The 18,035-nt window shown below is 40.2% G+C and overlaps 4 gene segments (V, D, J or C); 2 read left to right on the plus strand and 2 right to left on the minus strand.

The window, feature by feature from the left end:
• LOC308384459 (Ig kappa-b4 chain C region-like) lies at positions 1-443 on the plus strand. The segment is given in 2 exons: positions 1-4; positions 109-443.
• Positions 444-2,820: 2,377 nt separating this feature from the next.
• LOC308384460 (Ig kappa chain V region K-25-like) lies at positions 2,821-3,302 on the minus strand. The segment is given in 2 exons: positions 3,251-3,302; positions 2,821-3,143 (listed from the first exon to the last, which is right to left on the minus strand).
• Positions 3,303-11,022: 7,720 nt separating this feature from the next.
• Positions 11,023-11,504, minus strand: LOC308384461 (Ig kappa chain V region K-25-like). The segment is given in 2 exons: positions 11,453-11,504; positions 11,023-11,345 (listed from the first exon to the last, which is right to left on the minus strand).
• Positions 11,505-15,849: 4,345 nt separating this feature from the next.
• Positions 15,850-16,292, plus strand: LOC308384463 (Ig kappa-b4 chain C region-like). The segment is given in 2 exons: positions 15,850-15,853; positions 15,958-16,292.
• Positions 16,293-18,035: the final 1,743 nt, after the last annotated feature.

Raw genomic sequence — 18,035 nt, forward strand, 5'->3', positions numbered from 1 at the left:
ATGTGTGAGTGAATGACTGGTGGAGCAGAAAAAACACCTGACAGAAACTTCTTAACGGAGAAATTCAAATTGTGGTTCCTGTCCTCTAAGCTGATTGGTGTTTCCTAGGTGATACCCGCCCTGCCCTGAAGGTGCTGGGTCCCTCCAACAAGGAGCTGGAGCAGGGGAAGGCCACGCTCATGTGTGTGGCCAACAAGGGCTTCCCCTCAGACTGGAGTCTGTCCTGGAAGACGAGCGACAGCAGTGGCAGCAGCAGCATCAGAGGGGAGGAGAGCAGGACTCCTGGAGTGCTGCAGAATGACGGCCTCTACAGCTGGAGCAGCACCCTGACGCTCACTGCAGACCAGTGGGGGAAGGTGGGCTCTGTGACCTGTGAGGCCACCCAGGGCTCCCAGTCTCTGGTCTCAGAGATACTGAGGAGAGACCAGTGTTCCCAGTCCTGATGTCAATCACTGAGTCTTTGATGTTGATTTTCTTCTGTCTCTTTGTTTCTTTGTGTTTGCAGATTTAAAAAATAAACTCATCAAACAGTCATATTTTCATCTCATAATGACAACAATCAGAGCAACAATCTCCTCTAGTTTCATCCTTTTGTGTCTGTTGTAAAGCTGATATTTCAAACTCTTAAAAGAATAAAAACGTACCGAGAAAACATGTTCTTTGACTCTGTGAGTTTAATAAATGCACATTAAAAAATTAAGATTTTGTAATATTTGTAAAACCAGACCAAAATAAAAATGTAAACAGACACATCAAGTGTAATGTGCAGTGAAAATGGTTAAATATATATTTTTAATCCACATATTAAATATTTTTCTATAAGCTGTTGAGGTCATGTCAACCATAGATTATCTGTGTGCTCTTCATAATTTCTACTCTCAAAGCTGTTTTATGATCTACATTTTAATCTGACCTAAAACCTAATAAGTAAAATTAAACAGCAGGGTGTCATCTGTATGATTAAACAGAGATCATTAAAAAAAGTATAATTGAAGATTTATTAAATTTTGATTAATGAACTATTTGGCAGTGAAACTGTGATGAAGCACCAAAGCAGAGAAGAGTCTAGAAGCTGGTGGTGGCAGAGAGGAAGCAGGTGGAGACTTAGCTGAGGATCTCTAATTGTCAGGATGAGGTGGAGATCAGGAGTCTGAGAGTTAAAGCACACAAAACAGAGGCTGAGTAACTCACAGAAGGCAGCGAGACAATAACTGGACTCAAATAATGACGACAGAATTGAGCTCGACAGTGGACATGATGTTAAGAACAGACTAACAGAACAAACACAGGAATGCAGGCAGATGAGAGACTACAGGTCTGCTTTAATCAACTTATATAGAAGTTAATCTCTTCTAGTGTTCACAGCAAAATGAGAGAAACTCACTTCACTAAACCTCTTAACACAAGAAAAAGACCACGGTCTGTCAGGAGGATGATCACATCTTATTTTCAGTGGTTTCAGATTTAGGTAGGACTTTATATTAATGTCACACTTTTAAGCATTAGTAAGATATTATTTTAAAGAGAAACTTTTTAGTTCTTTGTTCTGTCTACATCAATACTTTGGAAACTGACTAAATAACTTTAGGTTTTTACAACAGTAACAGTGATTCGTTTGTGCTGGAAATATCCAAATGAGGCTAAATCTTCACTGAACACATCCCCTACAAACACTGTTATAACAGCATGCTTGATTTGTTAATCAGCAGAATATCAGAATATTATAGACACTAGTTGTGATGTGACTACAATGATTTTCTGGATTTGTGTGATGAAGGACTGCAGCTGAGCTCCACAGAAGCATCAGTTTAATATTTAACAGCTTACAAATAGAAAAGAGCTGCTCATCAGTGCAGAAACACTGACAGCAGTATTTGTATTTCTAATGACAGCTTGTTATATTTTACAACTTGGATTAATATAAAAATCTTTAATGAGCAAAAACAACATTTTTTTCTTTGTGGACCTTCCAGCTACGTCTTTTCATCTGAACTTATTGTTATAAATGTAGAAACTAAGAATGAGTCAGACTGATGGGCTGCAGAGAACATCAGTCATCTAAAAATAATGTTAATGTGTTAAACATCTGGAGCCAGTGTTGTGTCTGTATTCTGTGACTCATTAAACATTTATCTTTTTATTCAGGGACACCACTTCATTTCTTTTTTCATGTTACTAACAACGTATTCAATAAGTTTATGAATGTTAAACTGTGAGTGCACACAAATGAACTTCCACAGTAAATATTAAAGTAATCGTTCCTCCCAGTCTTTTAGTTTGTTCTGCAGCTGTTGCTTCAGATCAGTTCCTCTTCAGCTGAGAGGTTTTTGTACGACAGATTTTCACTGTGTAAACAGAGTGTTTGTTTTTGAGCCTCAAATTTATGTTTAGATTATTTAAATTAAACTTTATTTTTTATGTTGAGCTGTATGATATTTATTGATTTTATTTTCATATATTTTAACATAAAGGTCTTATTTTACTGATAACTGTTCAAATTTAACAAATCATAGATGATATTATGGTGGTTCTAGTATGGAATGGAGGTCAAAGGTCACAATGAGTTTTCTCTATAATTATTCGACTTGTTGAACATGTTGACTGATTTTTACTTAATTTTTAGGGAAAAGAGAAAAAGAAACTATTTTTAGATTGGAAGCAAATGTGTGTGTGTGTGTGTGTGTGTGTGTGTGTGTGTGTGTGTGTGTGTGTGTGTGTGTCCTCAGTGAACTGTATCAGTCTCTGCAGTATCTTCCAGCTGCAGCAGTCACTTCAGTTTCTGTTCAGTCTGACTGAGGGAGGTTTTTGTACGACTGTTTTTCACTGTGTGAACACATCCTGACTGTTAGGATAGTGATAACTCTGACAGTAATAAACTGCTGCATCTTCAGCCTGGACTCCACTGATGGTCAGAGTGAAGTCAGAGTTTGATCCACTGCCTGTAAAACGAGCTGGAATCCCTGATACTCGAGTGCTAGCATAGTAAATGAGCAGTTTAGGAACTCCTCCATCTTTCTGTTGGTACCAGGCTAAATAGCTGTTGCCATAAACATCCTGACTGGTCGTACACTTGATGCTCACAGATCCTCCCACAGCAGAGCTCACTGCTCCAGGCTGAGTCACTGTGATCTGTCCTCTGGACTCTGAGGACACAGAGACAAAAACATAAAGCAGCTTCATGGTTTTGTGGGCTTCATTTCAGAGGGACAGATGTTGATAGAGGAGAGGAGTTTGATTCTCTGGACTTTACCTGTGAAGCAGCAGCAGAGGAGAGTCCAGATGAGGACGCAGATCAAAGTCATGTTTTTGATGAGGAGGATTTCTGTGGCTTCTGTTGTGATGAAGGACAGCTGTCAGTCATCCAGTGTTCAACTCTCAGGACTATAAACTCTCCCAGAGCACTGGAGCATGGTGCTGCTGATGCAAAGTGCCTCTATGGAAATCATCTGACTGACTCCAGCAGAGACTTGGATCAGTCTGATTTCTATCAGTGGATCAATCACTTCATGATAATATTGACCAACAGTCTCCAATTAGACGCATTTGTGTTGAAATTGTTCCTTTGTGAATGTCTGTTATTTAAACCCACTTAATTTTTCTACAACATTATGGTTTTCATACCACTTTAAAGCGCCTTAAAGTTAAACATTTTCCACTTTATAGTTTTACAAAATGACAGAGAAAACTGAAGAAAACTATTTTCTGTCACGGGGTGCCGAGGCAGGCCGTGTGGATTAATAACGGACCCAAGATGCAGACTGCTTAAGTGGAGGGTGAGCTTTATTTACAACCGGAGAAGTACAACAATAAAGGGTGGCGAGAAACAGAACGGTAAAAAACTCTAAACTGGGAAAACTAAACTAAACACAAAACCAGAAGACGAGCGAGGGTACCTTGCAGGGAGAATGACCAGGAAGCCGGAGGAATAAACACAGAATGGCGGAGGGGAAATAACGCAGACGAACCAGCAACTACCATGACAGAAGACACAACTTAAATACACTCAGAGAAAACAGGGAGATTACGCACAGGTGGGGAACACAGCTGGGAGTGATTATCCTGACGAGACTAGGGAGGCAAACTGAAAACACTCACATAAGACGCAGACCTTCACAATAAAACAGGAAACACATACACGCAATGACATAACACACCAACTTAACACAGACTGGGGGACACAGAACATAGGAACATGAACCATGAAACAGAAGAGTACAAACACCCAAGGTAACCAAAACCACAGAATACTAATAGGCTAAACATAAACACGGAGTCGCAGACTCCGGACCATGACATTTTCAGCAAATTGGATAAAATCAGTACTGTCACTATTATTAAATGAGATCATTTAATTTATGATCATTAGATCATTGAGGGTCACGCGATTATTTTTAAATTCATGACTCACTGTCTTCCTTAGATTTGATTGAACACAAGTTTGACATTTTATCGATTTCAGAGTCAGAGAGCTGATCAGTGAGTTTGTATCACTGTGGTGGACTTTTGGTGGAGCAACAGGCTGGAAGTGAACTGTTAGTAGATTTGAGTCACTCAAAGAACTAAATTCTGTACTTTTATTGATTCATTTTAAAACCCTGATGCTGCTGCTACATTTTGTTGAACTTTACTAATTATATATTCTGACTCTTGGATGTGTTACATTTTGTCTTCAGACAGAGTAATATCTTCTTCACTTCTTCTTTTGTCTCCCTGAAAATGTTTCAGTAGAACTTTTGTCTCTAAAGCAAATATTGTTTGAAGTTTTTCAATTTCAGAGATAATATATTTTACATTTTGTGCTCCCTTTGTCAAAGGTTTACTTTTGCATAGCAGAAATAAAAGCACTTAATCAGCATGTTGTCCGAGTTTAACTAATTTAATGAGTTTTCCTTTTTTTTAAATTTAATTTCTGTCATTGACGAGAGGCCCTCCAAGAACATAAATCTCCACCAAGGCAGCTCATTCTACTGGAAGTATTTACTTTGAAGGAAATAGTTTTGTATTTTTTTCTTTCTATATTTTGTTTTCTTGGTTTTTAAAATAAATACATTTTAAGAAGTTTGGAGTGCTGTAGAAGTCAGATAAGGGTAGAATGATGGATTTTTACACAAACATTGTATTATTCCTTTATATAGGAGCAGATTGTCAGGGGCATGGGAGAGTCTCGCCATGTTTGGTCATGACACTGCTCCCAGGCGGGGTCCTCTCCAGTTTTCCTTACAGCCGCACCTTTTCACAGTCAGAGGCATTTCATAGAGTGACAAGTTTTCTCGTCATATTTACATCAGGGACATGAGCTCCATGTCAGGAACCAGTCACACGCAGGTGACAGGGACAGAGAAGAATTTGATGTTTCAGACATGATCACCTGCACAAAGCCTGCACAACCTGATCCTAAGGCTAGCCCGGATAGATTTGAAAACGGCCTTTTCTTCTGAAAATGCTCCGCGTCCACACTAGCGTTTTCAGTCGTTTTCACAGAGTTGTGCGTCCACATTGAAAACGTTCCAGTCCTGCGCAAAAGCGAGTGAGAATTAAAGAATTTGAAGAAAAGCTATCTGGAGCATGTACAAACTGATATTAATCTTTTTTTAGTGCTGTCAAAATTGAGAGCAATCAAAACAAGTGCTGTATAATGCCCTCTGCTATCTTTGTTTAATTGGTCACATGACTGCATCACATGACTAAAATGCGTCATCGTTTTAGAAAGTCGACGTTTTAGAGTGTCCACACTGCGACGGGACAGCTCCGTTTTGAAATGTATGCGTTTTCGAGAGCGTTCTCCAAACTCTCAAAGCCGAAGTTTATAGTAGTGCAGAAGCGAATGTGTGTTGTCGTTTCAACAATAACGATTCACAACTTTTCCTTGGTTGCATAACAGTGTACAAGGGGGGCTTATTTTCCACTGTGCCAAAGTTTATTCAAATCAGTCAACAAGTGTGACCCAGCCTTTGTCCGTGTAGGCTTTAGAAATTTAGGGAAAAGGCTATCTTCAGGTTCTCAGGACATGCAAAAAGTCAGTTACATATCCATGCCATTAACATCTTTGCTCAAAAAGAGAATACTGTTGTCACAAACAAGGATGCAGTGGACTCGAGAGCAGACTCAATTGCTCGAACTATGTACAATTTATTTGAAGGAAAAAGGTACTTAAACAAGGCTGGGTCTAACAGAAACTATTCGCAGGAACTGAAGGAGACCAGAGGACGGGAAAACAGACGTGGAACACAAAGAGAACACGGGCGGGAACTTCTGCAAACACAGGAAAGAGGTTTTACTGATCTGGTAAACAATTAAAGGGCTGAGGTGAGTGGTACTAGTGGAGAGTCTTGTGCTTACTTGAAAACACCGACTATTAGGCAGAGGAGGGGTTGCCGTGGGAGCATCCCAGGGATGGCTGAGAATGTGGGGAAGCTGGTCCAGGTTCCAGGGTGTCCAGGGGAGAGGGATCCACCGTTGAAGTACGGGCTGGAGGGCAGGCTGAGGAGAAGGTGAGTGTGTAGTCCTAGGGTTCTAGGCAGACTGGAGAACGGAGTGGAAACAGAGCACGACGGGTGATGTATCTGGAGAACACAGGAGACGGAGAACACATTTACCCACGGTCCAGACAAACAGAGTCCAAACACAGTGGAGGCTAGTTTACCACTAGTGGTAGCAGGACGAACTGGCGAGGAGTGGCAGGCAGCGCTGGCTTGAAAACCCTCCAGATGGAGGCCCAGAAATTGGAAGCAGGTGATGAGCTGGCCAACTCCACCCCAGGGGACGGGCAACAGGAACCTGGACCACACCCGACCAGACACTCCCACGGCATATGACAACTGTAGCTTCACAGCTTTCTTCAGCTGTTGCCAGATAAAAGGAGGAAGCAAGTTATGGATTATTGAAGACTGTAGGCTCCATCAAATACTTAGCTTGGCAAGGTTTAGCTCTACGACTCAAGACTCAAGAAGTTTATTGTCATTTCGTATGGTGTTACCCGGGCTGAAACAAAATACTGTTTCTCACCAGCCTCTACAGTGCAATAAACAATACAGTTTAAAAAGAATACGTTTAAAAAAGAGCAGCAATAAATAATAAAAAAGGCAGTAATAAACTGCAACAATATAGATAGGGATAAATAACATAAAATCTAAATTCTAAAACAAACTCATTCAGGTAGGTAGCAGCAGTCCTTTCAAAGAAGGTCATGTAGGTGTAGTTGTTGGTATAGTTTATTGGTGTCAATACATTGATGTAAATGATTGAATAGAAAAAACAAATAAGCAGAGTTGCCATGTGGAATTTCTTCCATCTGGCAATAATTTCCTTTGGCATTAATAAAGTATTCTGATTCTGATTCTGAATACAGCAGTGGAGAGCCGACAGGCAAACATTCCGGTGGGCCTCTGGCATTTAAAACAAACCTATTTATTTATTTAGAGAAAAAGAAGAAGAAGGTTGAACTTTTTTGATGTCAATAAAAAAAGTTAATAAAGGCCGGCACATGGATGTGGAGAGAAATGCAGATTCAATCACAGGAAGTCAGGATAAAGTTCACTCAGAAGCTTTATTATGCAACACAATAATAAACAATGGCACTGGAGACGATTTCTTAGTGTGGGGATCACAAAAGTGAAGGTTTTGGCAGGTGGAGTGGGGGTCGCTCCAGTGGGAGTGATGTTGGCTGAGTGAGCTGGATGGATGAGTGTACTGAGCTCAACATGATTAATCCAGTGATGAAGAACAGTTGAAGGCAGGAGAGCAGACAGGTGATGAAACGTGAGTCTGTGAACATGAAGCAGCGTGAGCATGACCTGCGTACAGGTCGGTATGCAAACTGCTGATAATGTGACTGGTGGATCTGAGAAGCTCCTGAGAGCACAAGGAGAACAAGGAAAGGTAAACACAGCACGAGACGTAAAGGCAGCCTGTTACTAACATGTTTTGAGCAGACGGACCAGCAAAGAAGAGATGCTGATGCTGGTCTTAAACACTGCCGCTTGTCCTGGATCACAATCAGGTGAGCATGGCAGGTGTGCTGATGAGGGCTCCGCCCAGAGGTGGAAGCACAGAGACATCATGGAAAAACACAGCCAACTCCCCCTGACCATGACACTTTTAATGCCCATTTATAGAAAGTCATTTCTTGAACTGCTGGATCAGTGTTTTATTTATAAATACCTGCTCCAAAACCACGGAGGTCAGGCAGAGAGACACTCTGAAAATGAAGGACAAAAACATTATTATCCATCCTGAACGTGTTTTGTCATCTGAGTTCAGGAAGTTGTTCTCAGGTCACCGTTACCTTGAACCTCAGTGTAGAACAAACAGAAACTTCAAATCCTTCATTCCCTCAGCTGTTAGATTCCTGAACGCTGACAGGAGTCGTTTAGATGAATGTTTCTGTGATTCTTCATTTTCAGACATTTACCCTTCATATTCTGTTTATTTATTTCGAACATTTTTGTTCATTTTGATGCATTTATTTACTTTTTCCTTGACCTCATTGCTTGTTTATCTCTGCCTTGACGTGCAACAGTGCTCGTGATTATTGTTTAAAGACTGTAGGCTGTGTGAGTTTGACCATGTGAGCAGGTAGTGTGGGAAAGCTGCAAACTTTGGAATTAATAAAATTATCTGAACTGTGAATCTAATTTTAAAAATGCAACTTATAAAAGCATGTTGCACTGTTTCTTTTTTATTTTTATAACATTATGCAAACAGTGAATGATTTTGTTGAGTTTGTTTGTCTCAGAGTCAGAGAGCCGTGTCTCTCTACAGTCAGAGGTTTTTGCACGGCGCCTCAATGAGTTTGTATCACTGTGGTACACGTTCGGTGGAGGAACCAGACTGGATGTTAACTGTAAGTACATTTCACTCATTTATGAAGCTCAAACTTGTATCATTAAGGTTCATTTCATTTCCTTCTACATAAATACTTCATGTTTCTCATAAATATAAAATCTAATATCAGTGTAAATTTTGAATTCAGGCTAAAATCGTCTTGTGTATTTATTTTTACTGGAAATTAAACTTTCAAAAGTTTTTTTTTTTTTCTTGAAGAAAAGTAGAAAACGTTTATATATTTTACATTCTCATAAAAGTTTTGTCTTCAACCTTTTGCTGCAAATAATGTGACATCCATCTAAAATTAATAGTTCTTAAAGATTTAACATTATTAACGACACATTAACAGTTTGATGTCTGAGGGTTGCTGATTTTATGGATTTTAATGTGTGAGTAAGTACAGTTATCTTTATTGTTCCCTAATAGACCAAAAAAAGGTCTATGCTTTTTTCTGTTTTACATACAATTGTTTATGACAAGTTTATGAGAAAAATCTGACATGTTAATTTCTGTTTGTTTTCTAATTATAAAACTAATAAATAATACAAACATAACACACATGAGAACATCAGAAGTGAAAGAAACGCTTTAATATTTTTATCTTTGGTACTGAAACTCGTCTGTTGCCATGGTTCAGCAGTGAAGCCTGTCTGTTTCTATGGTTACCAATCTCAGATAGAGAAGTGAAACATCTGGAGGGTAGTTTCACCCAAACTCCCAGTTTCTCTAACATCTCTCTCTCTCTCTGCAGTGGGTCGAGTCCCCCCCTCCCTGACCGTGCTGGCGCCCTCTAGTGAGGAGCTGCAGCAGGGGAAGGCTACAGTCATGTGTGTGGCCAACAAGGGCTTCCCCTCAGACTGGAGGCTGTCCTGGAAGGTGGATGGCAGTGGCAGCATCAGCTGGGAGGAGAGCAGGAGCCCCGGGGCGCTGCAGAATGACGGCCACTACAGCTGGAGCAGCACCCTGAGGCTCCCTGCAGACCAGTGGGAGAAGGTGGGCTCTGTGACCTGTGAGGCCACCCAGGGCTCCCACACTCCACTCTCAGAGACTCTGATGACAGACCAGTGTTCCTAGTCCTGAGCTGACTCACTGGGACTCTGATACTGGCTTTAGTCTGCAGCTTCTCTCAGTCTGCTCCCTCTGTGTCTGTATTGCTTTGATAGTTTTCATGTTTTCATGCTTGTGGCACTGTTGATGGTTTTAATACTTCAAATAAAAACTGAGGTCTTCAAATAGTGGTTTTCATGTGTTTCCATTCAGCTGCTCTTCTGTCTGATAATCATCCTTCAGGTTCAGCAGTGATGCTTCCATACACTGAAAATCTCTGCTTCAGTAACTTTGACTGAGAGAATCACATGTGCTGTATCACATCAGAGTGTAAATGTAAAAAAATGAAAACAACTAAAAAAAAGAAAAAGCAATAAGTTAAAAATAGAATCACAGCCAACAGCTGCTCCCTGTTATAAATAGTTTTAAGGTCTTTTGCAGCTGCATTATTTTCCATCATGTGGGATTTTGTGATGATCTTTGCTGTTGGGTGTAGAAGAAGTAGAAAACATGGTGACAGATTATTGTAACCTGCATGTGACCCGTGATGAGACCCGTCCTGGTTTTCTTCAAAGTCAGAATTGATAAAATAACCCAAAGAAAAACTAAACTTTCTTTATCAACATAGGAGACACTAAAAATGTCTCTTTCAGAACATCAGTGCAGGTTAAAAAGTGTAAATGTCAGAATAATTTATGTCACAAAGATGAAGTTAAAGACTTGATGAACTAAACTTTAAATCTTCAGATCAAATCATGTGAAATATTTCTGTGACCAAGAATGTAGCTGAGCAATCTACATACATACATATATCAGTACTGCAGTTTACTAAAATATTCTCATTTAATAACTACTTCCCAGTTTGAATATTTACAGGAGAGTTTCTTCATCACAGATCTGACTCACAGTATCAACTGTTTTGTGTTTCACATGTTCTTCTGTGCGAGCTCGTCAGGATGGACACAAGTCTGATGTTTTGAGTCAAACCCACATTAACATTTAGGTTAGACTGTGTGTGTGTGTGTGTGTGTGTGTGTGTGTGTGTGTGTCCTCAGTGAACTGTATCAGTCTCTGCAGTATCTTCCAGCTGCAGCAGTCACTTCAGTTTCTGTTCAGTCTGACTGAGGGAGGTTTTTGTACGACTGTTTTTCACTGTGTGAACACCCACTGACTGTTAGGATAGTGAAGACTCTGACAGTAATAAACTGCTGCATCTTCAGCCTGGACTCCACTGATGGTCAGAGTGAAGTCAGAGTTTGATCCACTGCCTGTAAAACGAGCTGGAATCCCTGAATCACGATTGCTAGTGTAGTAAATGATACGTCTGGGAGGTTTTCCATCTTTCTGTTGATACCAGGATAAATAGCTGGATCCATAAACATTCTGACTGGTCGTACACTTGATGCTCACAGTTCCTCCCACAGCAGAGCTCACTGCTCCAGGCTGAGTCACTGTGATCTGTCCTCTGGACTCTGAGGACACAGAGACAACAACATAAAGCAGCTTCATGGTTTTGTGGGCTTCATTTCAGAGGGACAGATGTTGATAGAGGAGAGGAGTTTGATTCCCTGGACTTTACCTGTGAAGCAGCAGCAGAGGAGAGTCCAGATGAGGACGCAGATCAAAGTCATGTTTTTGATGAGGAGGATTTCTGTGGCTTCTGTTGTGATGAAGGACAGCTGTCAGTCATCCAGTGTTCAACTCTCAGGACTATAAACTCTCCCAGAGCACTGGAGCATGGTGCTGCTGATGCAAAGTGTCTCTCTATGGAAATCATCTGACCAAGTTTAGAGGCACAATGTGAAAAAGTAAAGGTCTGGACTTCACTACATGTTTTTACAACATTCTGTACGCCACGCAGATCCTGATGGGTTTGAAGAACTACTAATTGATTATTTTTAAAATAACTTCAATGTCAATTTTAAAATATTGCTGTAGGACACCGTTCAGATGGCTGTGATCCAAAATTAAATATGGTTCAGACATCATGATACAACATGATTTCCTCCAGTACCATCCACCTCCAACATATATTACAGTTTCTCTCAGTCGCTTTGCTGCAGTTCTCAAATCAGTGATGCTTTTCCCCAATCAAATTAGCCTTTCTCATTGTTTTATACACACATACACACTGCTGTTGTTTCTACACTAATAAAGGGATTTGTTACTTCATTGATCCACAACTCACAGCTCACAACTGTCGTGATCGGGCTGTGTCCAGGCAGGAATTGGACCCAAACTCAAACTCACTGGAAACAGGACTGAACTCAAAATGGCAGCTTTTATTGCTGAACAGAAAACTCCACAAAACCTAAACTGGGAAGAATCTAACAAAACACACACAGCACGAGGAAGATCACGGCACTGCAGTAAACAATCAGTCAATCAATCAATCAATCAATCAATCAATCAATCTTTATTTATAAAGCACTTTTCATACAGAAATGTAGCACAAAGTGCTTTACATGGTTAAAAGCAGCACACCCCGCCCCCCAACTCACTCCCCACACTCTCATTAACATAAACGATCATGGTTACATACATACACCCCCCCCCCCCCCCCCCCCCCCCCACACACACACACACACACACACACACACACACACTTAAAGATTAAAATTGGGCTGGGCACACATGAGCCGGGTGAGGAAACACTATCACAGGGAGCCGTCTGCACCGGGAGCCGGTCACAGACCGCAGCCTCCAGGCTGGGCACACAGCAGGAGGGAGGCAAAGAAGCCCCCCAGCCAGGCTGAGAATGTGTCGATAATGTGAACAGAACACACATATAGTTTAATGAGTATTATTTTGCTTTTCTCCATTTCATCAGTTTTGTAAGGTTAAAAAAATACAAAAAAACCATCAGACGTGATTTTTGTTTCTGAAAACAGTTTTAAACTTCTCATTAGCTGTCACAGTCCGGGTGAGCTGCTGGTAAATTTCCACCATGTTCTCCTGTGTCTGCCCCTGGGCAGAGCCGTCATCTCCTCACATGGAGCCTGTCAGGGTTTCTGGGTCTTTGACCCAGTATTCTTAGTTCATGTTCACTGTTTATATTCTGTCTGCTTCACCTCCTGTTTTATTGTGTTAGCCTTGGTCTGTGTGCATTATGTTCAGTCCTCTTCCCATTATCATTAGTTCATTATGTTCAGCTGTGTACTCACCGGTCTCTTATTATCATCATTATCACCAGTCTGTGTATTTAAGCCCTCTGTTCTACCCATTCAATGTCGGGTCATTAATGATGTATGTCTGATGTCAATGTCGTCTGTATGTCCAGTCAGTCAGTCCTTTGTTCGTTCAGTCAGCCAGCCATTTCCTCCCTCTGTACTGTTTGCTCACTCCTTCGGCAATAAACATCCACCTTCACCTACCTGCCTGTGAGTCCAGCGTTTGGGTCCTCCTTCTCTCGTCCACGACACTACCCTTGACAGAGCCAATCTGGAGCAACCTACTCAGGATATTTAAGACCAGCGTTGCCGTCTCTTCACTGCTAGTTTGCCAACTTACCCTCGGTGGTAACAGGCTACCATGCTTCATGCTCCTTGCCCAAGTCTATGCACTCGGCCATACTCACTGCAGTTTCATGCTCCGTCTCCTGGGAAGGATTTCAATATCACACCTGCTGCCCTCTTCCCACTGCTTCTCACAGGATCCCTTGGAGCTCAGGTCAGCTCATCTTAAATCTATTCAGCTCACCTGGACCTTCACCTACTCCCCTCAAAGTACCACCAACTCCACCTGCAACATAAGCCATACTCCTCTTTAAAATTCAACCACACCTGGAGAAGTCTGAGAACCCACTAACCCCCTTTTCCTCTCTCCCTCTTGATCACCACGCCACCTTAGGCCACCACGCTACGTTTTCTTGTCAGGAATCCCACGTCAAGTATAACTCTGTGTTTTTGTGCCAAATAAAGACTTGTGTGAAGCAAACTCAACCGTCTCCACATGTGGTCCAGCACTTGAGTCCAGTTTCGTACAGGCCTTTGGCCCCTTGTGACATTAGGCCTACATTTTTTGCAGTACTCTTTCCAAAGTAGGTGAGGTTTTGAGAAAAATAACAAAACAAAAAAACCTGTTTTGATGTCTTAAAACGACGGTGAAAGTGTTTTATGAAGTGTCTTTTGCATAGATGAGTCTGTGTGGTGAAAAAGGCCTTACATATTTGGAGAGCTGCATTAAGAGTGGTGAGAATGACGTTCCTGATGTAAGACTTTCACCAAAGCAACTGAGAAAAGCAGTGATGGGGAAACATTTACTGAAGTTCATTTAAGTGTTCACGAATAAATGTCAGTGAAGTCGTTTGAAAACGTGTGTGTGTGTGAAACATGTCAAAAGTGAACCAAAGCAACACATGGTGATAAAACCCGAATTGAATGGTAATGTTTACCAGTTAGAAGCCTTCACAGTGAGAACAGCACAGAGCACAGTCTTCTCTACCTGGAAGGGATTTTCAAAACTTCCTAAAACACCATTATTTGTAGACAGAATTCCAAAATAGAAATAAAAACTCATTAAATAAACCCTGTATGTGTAGGCAGCGTCTTAACAATGGACATGTTCCTTCGGAAATTAAAAAAAAATTATAGAAAAAAATGCTGGTACACTTTCCAGAACTTAATATTTTTGTGAAATTCAAAACATAACGACATGAATCTGAAGTGTTTTTGAAGCGTTTTAGGCTGAGAATTAGTTTCAGTGTTTAGAGTTGTGAAAAAATAAGTGCCAGGTTTCAAGAGATGTTTTCACATGTGAAAGCTGTAAAATCTACATTTTGAAATCATATTCTTTAAATATTGTTGTAATGGGCTTTATTTGCTTTAATTACACTATTATAATATTATTAAATGATACAAACAGTGAATTATTTAGTTGAGTTTGTTTGTCTCAGAGTCAGAGAGCCGTGTCTCTCTACAGTCAGAGGTTTTTGTACGGCGCCTCAATGAGTTTGTATCACTGTGGTACACGTTCGGTGGAGGAACCAGACTGGATGTTGGAAGTAAGTCAAAAACAAAGTTACTTCTATGTCCTTTTTCTCTTTAATTTAATTTTCTTTTCTTTAATTTCATTTAATATGAAAGGCTAGGAAACTTTTTGTGTAACTGATTAATTATTTTATTCATAAATTTTGTCCTAAGAAACAAAGTCAGCTTTGGAAATGAATATTCAGACACTCAGGACAATTTCCAATGAAAATCTGGGATGTTTCATATTATTCATTATTATTTGTAGTTCTGATGATAAAGTTGTATTTTGAGGGCTTGTAGGTTTAGTTCAGTTTGACAGAGTCAGAGAGCCGTGTCTCTCTACAGTCAGAGGTTTTTGTACGGCGCCTCAATGAGTTTGTATCACTGTGGTGGACTTTTGGTGGAGGAACCAGACTGGATGTTGGAAGTAAGTTAATTAAACTGTGTTTATTATTAAATATTGTATCATTTTATTTAATAACTACTTGTTAGGCTGCTTAGATGAGAGAAAAGTATTTTTTTTATTAAAATAATTTAGTTTCTGATGTTTGTCCTTTTTACTGGACTAATTCAGATGAGCTCTGCGAGTTTCTCTTGTTTAATCTACATTTCTGTCACAGTAAAATGTAGACAAGAGTAAACTTCATCATCTTATGATTAGTTTGTAAATTTCATCCACATCAGCTGCTGTTTGGATGAGTTAAAGTTTGCTTTCTGATGTTTTTATCGTGTCAGATGTTTCAGATTTAGTTTGAAATCATGTGAGCTGTTCAATAACATTTCAAATCTACATGAATGAGTAGCTGCTCTGTGCTTGTGTCCACTAATGTCTTCAGTCGTCCATGATTTAGACTTCTAATCATTTTAAAGCCAAACTTCTGCTGTAAATGTTTCCACATCTGCTTCTTTTATTTCCAGTGTAGTTTGAACATATTTCAGCTCAAACTGTGTGATGATTCTCTCTGTGCTGATATGCATGAGAGGTTTCTTAAAGGGAAGTGAAACAATGTGTGAGTGAATGACTGGTGGAGCAGAAAAAACACCTGACAGAAACTTCTTAACGGAGAAATTCAAATTGTGGTTCCTGTCCTCTAAGCTGATTGGTGTTTCCTAGGTGATACCCGCCCCGCCCTGAAGGTGCTGGGTCCCTCCAACAAGGAGCTGGAGCAGGGGAAGGCCACACTCATGTGTGTGGCCAACAAGGGCTTCCCCTCAGACTGGAGTCTGTCCTGGAAGACGAGCGACAGCAGTGGCAGCAGCAGCATCAGAGGGGAGGAGAGCAGGACTCCTGGAGTGCTGCAGAATGACGGCCTCTACAGCTGGAGCAGCACCCTGACGCTCACTGCAGACCAGTGGGGGAAGGTGGGCTCTGTGACCTGTGAGGCCACCCAGGGCTCCCAGACTCCGGTCTCAGAGATACTGAGGAGAGACCAGTGTTCCCAGTCCTGATGTCAATCACTGAGTCTTTGATGTTGATTTTCTTCTGTCTCTTTGTTTCTTTGTGTTTGCAGATTTAAAAAATAAACTCATTAAACAGTCATATTTCCATCTCATAATGACAACAATCAGAGCAGCAATCTCCTCTAGTGTCATCCTTTTGTGTCTGTTGTAAAGCTGATATTTCAAACTCTTAAAAGAATAAAAATGTACCAAGAAAACATGTTCTTTGACTCTGTGAGTTTAATAAATGCACATTAAAAAATTAAGATTTTGTAATATTTGTAAAACAGACCAAAATAAAAATGTAAACAGACACATCAAGTGTAATGTGCAGTGAAAATGGTTAAATATATTTTTAAACCCACATTTTTTATAAGATGTTGAGGTCATGTCAACCATAGATTATCTGTGTGCTCTTCATAATTTCTAGTCTCAAAGCTGTTTTATGATCTACATTTTAATCTGATCTAAAACCTAATAAGTAAAATTAAAGAGCAGGGTGTCATCTGTATGATTAAACAGAGATCATTAAAAAAAGTATAATTGAAGATTTATTAAATTTTGATTAATGAACTATTTGGCAGTGAAACTGTGATGAAGCACCAAAGCAGAGAAGAGTCTAGAAGCTGGTGGTGGCAGAGGTGAAGCAGGTGGAGACTTAGCTGAGGATCTCTAACTGTCAGGATGAGGTGGAGATCAGGAGTCTGAGAGTTAAAGCACACAAAACAGAGGCTGAGTAACTCACAGAAGGCAGCGAGACAATAACTGGACTCAAATAATGACGACAGAATTGAGCTCGACAGTGGACATGATGTTAAGAACAGACTAACAGAACAAACACAGGAATGCAGGCAGATGAGAGACTACAGGTCTGCTTTAATCAACTTATATAGAAGTTAATCTCTTCTAGTGTTCACAGCAAAATGAGAGAAACTCACTTCACTAAACCTCTTAACACAAGAAAAAGACCACGGTCTGTCAGGAGGACGCTTGCTGGTTTTACATCTGACAGAGACAGTCTGTCCTGGAACAAAAGACTGAGTCGGCACTTTTTCTCCCAGTTAATAATAAAGAATATCAGAGTTATTGAAGTTACAGGTTTCATGTTTCATGCTTCATGCACGACATTCACAGTGTTGGTTTTTGCCCAGTTTAGGTATTTGTGTCTTAGTCCTGTTTTTCCTTTGCTTTGTATTTTTCATGCAGTCTCAATGAACGCCTCGCTTTCTGGTAAATTCCATCCTGTTTCCACGTGTCTGATTTTGGGTCCTCTCACTCTCCGCTCCACACAATCTGCTGCTGCAGATCGTGACATTATTTGAATTATTCATTCTTTTTGTTAAAGTCTTTATTAGTTTCACTATTTGACTTGTCCAGGGTGTACCCTGCCTCTGACCTTAAGACAGCTGGAATAGGATGGGATGCATGTATAGTTTCATTATTATTGTCAGATCATCAGCATGTGATAATGTGGATATAATACCAAAATAGTAAAATGCCTTCTTATTTTGCATTTATTTATTACAGTTTTTTCATTTTTGATTTCAGACAACCAAACTGTACGATTAAGAAGAAAGCTGTGTTTCTTTACACTCAGAGGTTTTAGCTCAATCATGATGATACAAACTCTTTTCTTTCAGGATCCAGACTGGATGTCTGGAAATAAATCAATTTTAAATGAGTATTTTAAACAATACTTTGTCCTTCTGTTTTTGTTTTAGCATGCTAAGTATGTAAAAAAAGTCCTGTTTA

Source organism: Rhamphochromis sp. 'chilingali', assembly GCF_963969265.1.
Source record: "Rhamphochromis sp. 'chilingali' genome assembly, chromosome: 17".
NCBI lineage: Eukaryota > Metazoa > Chordata > Actinopteri > Cichliformes > Cichlidae > Rhamphochromis > Rhamphochromis sp. 'chilingali'.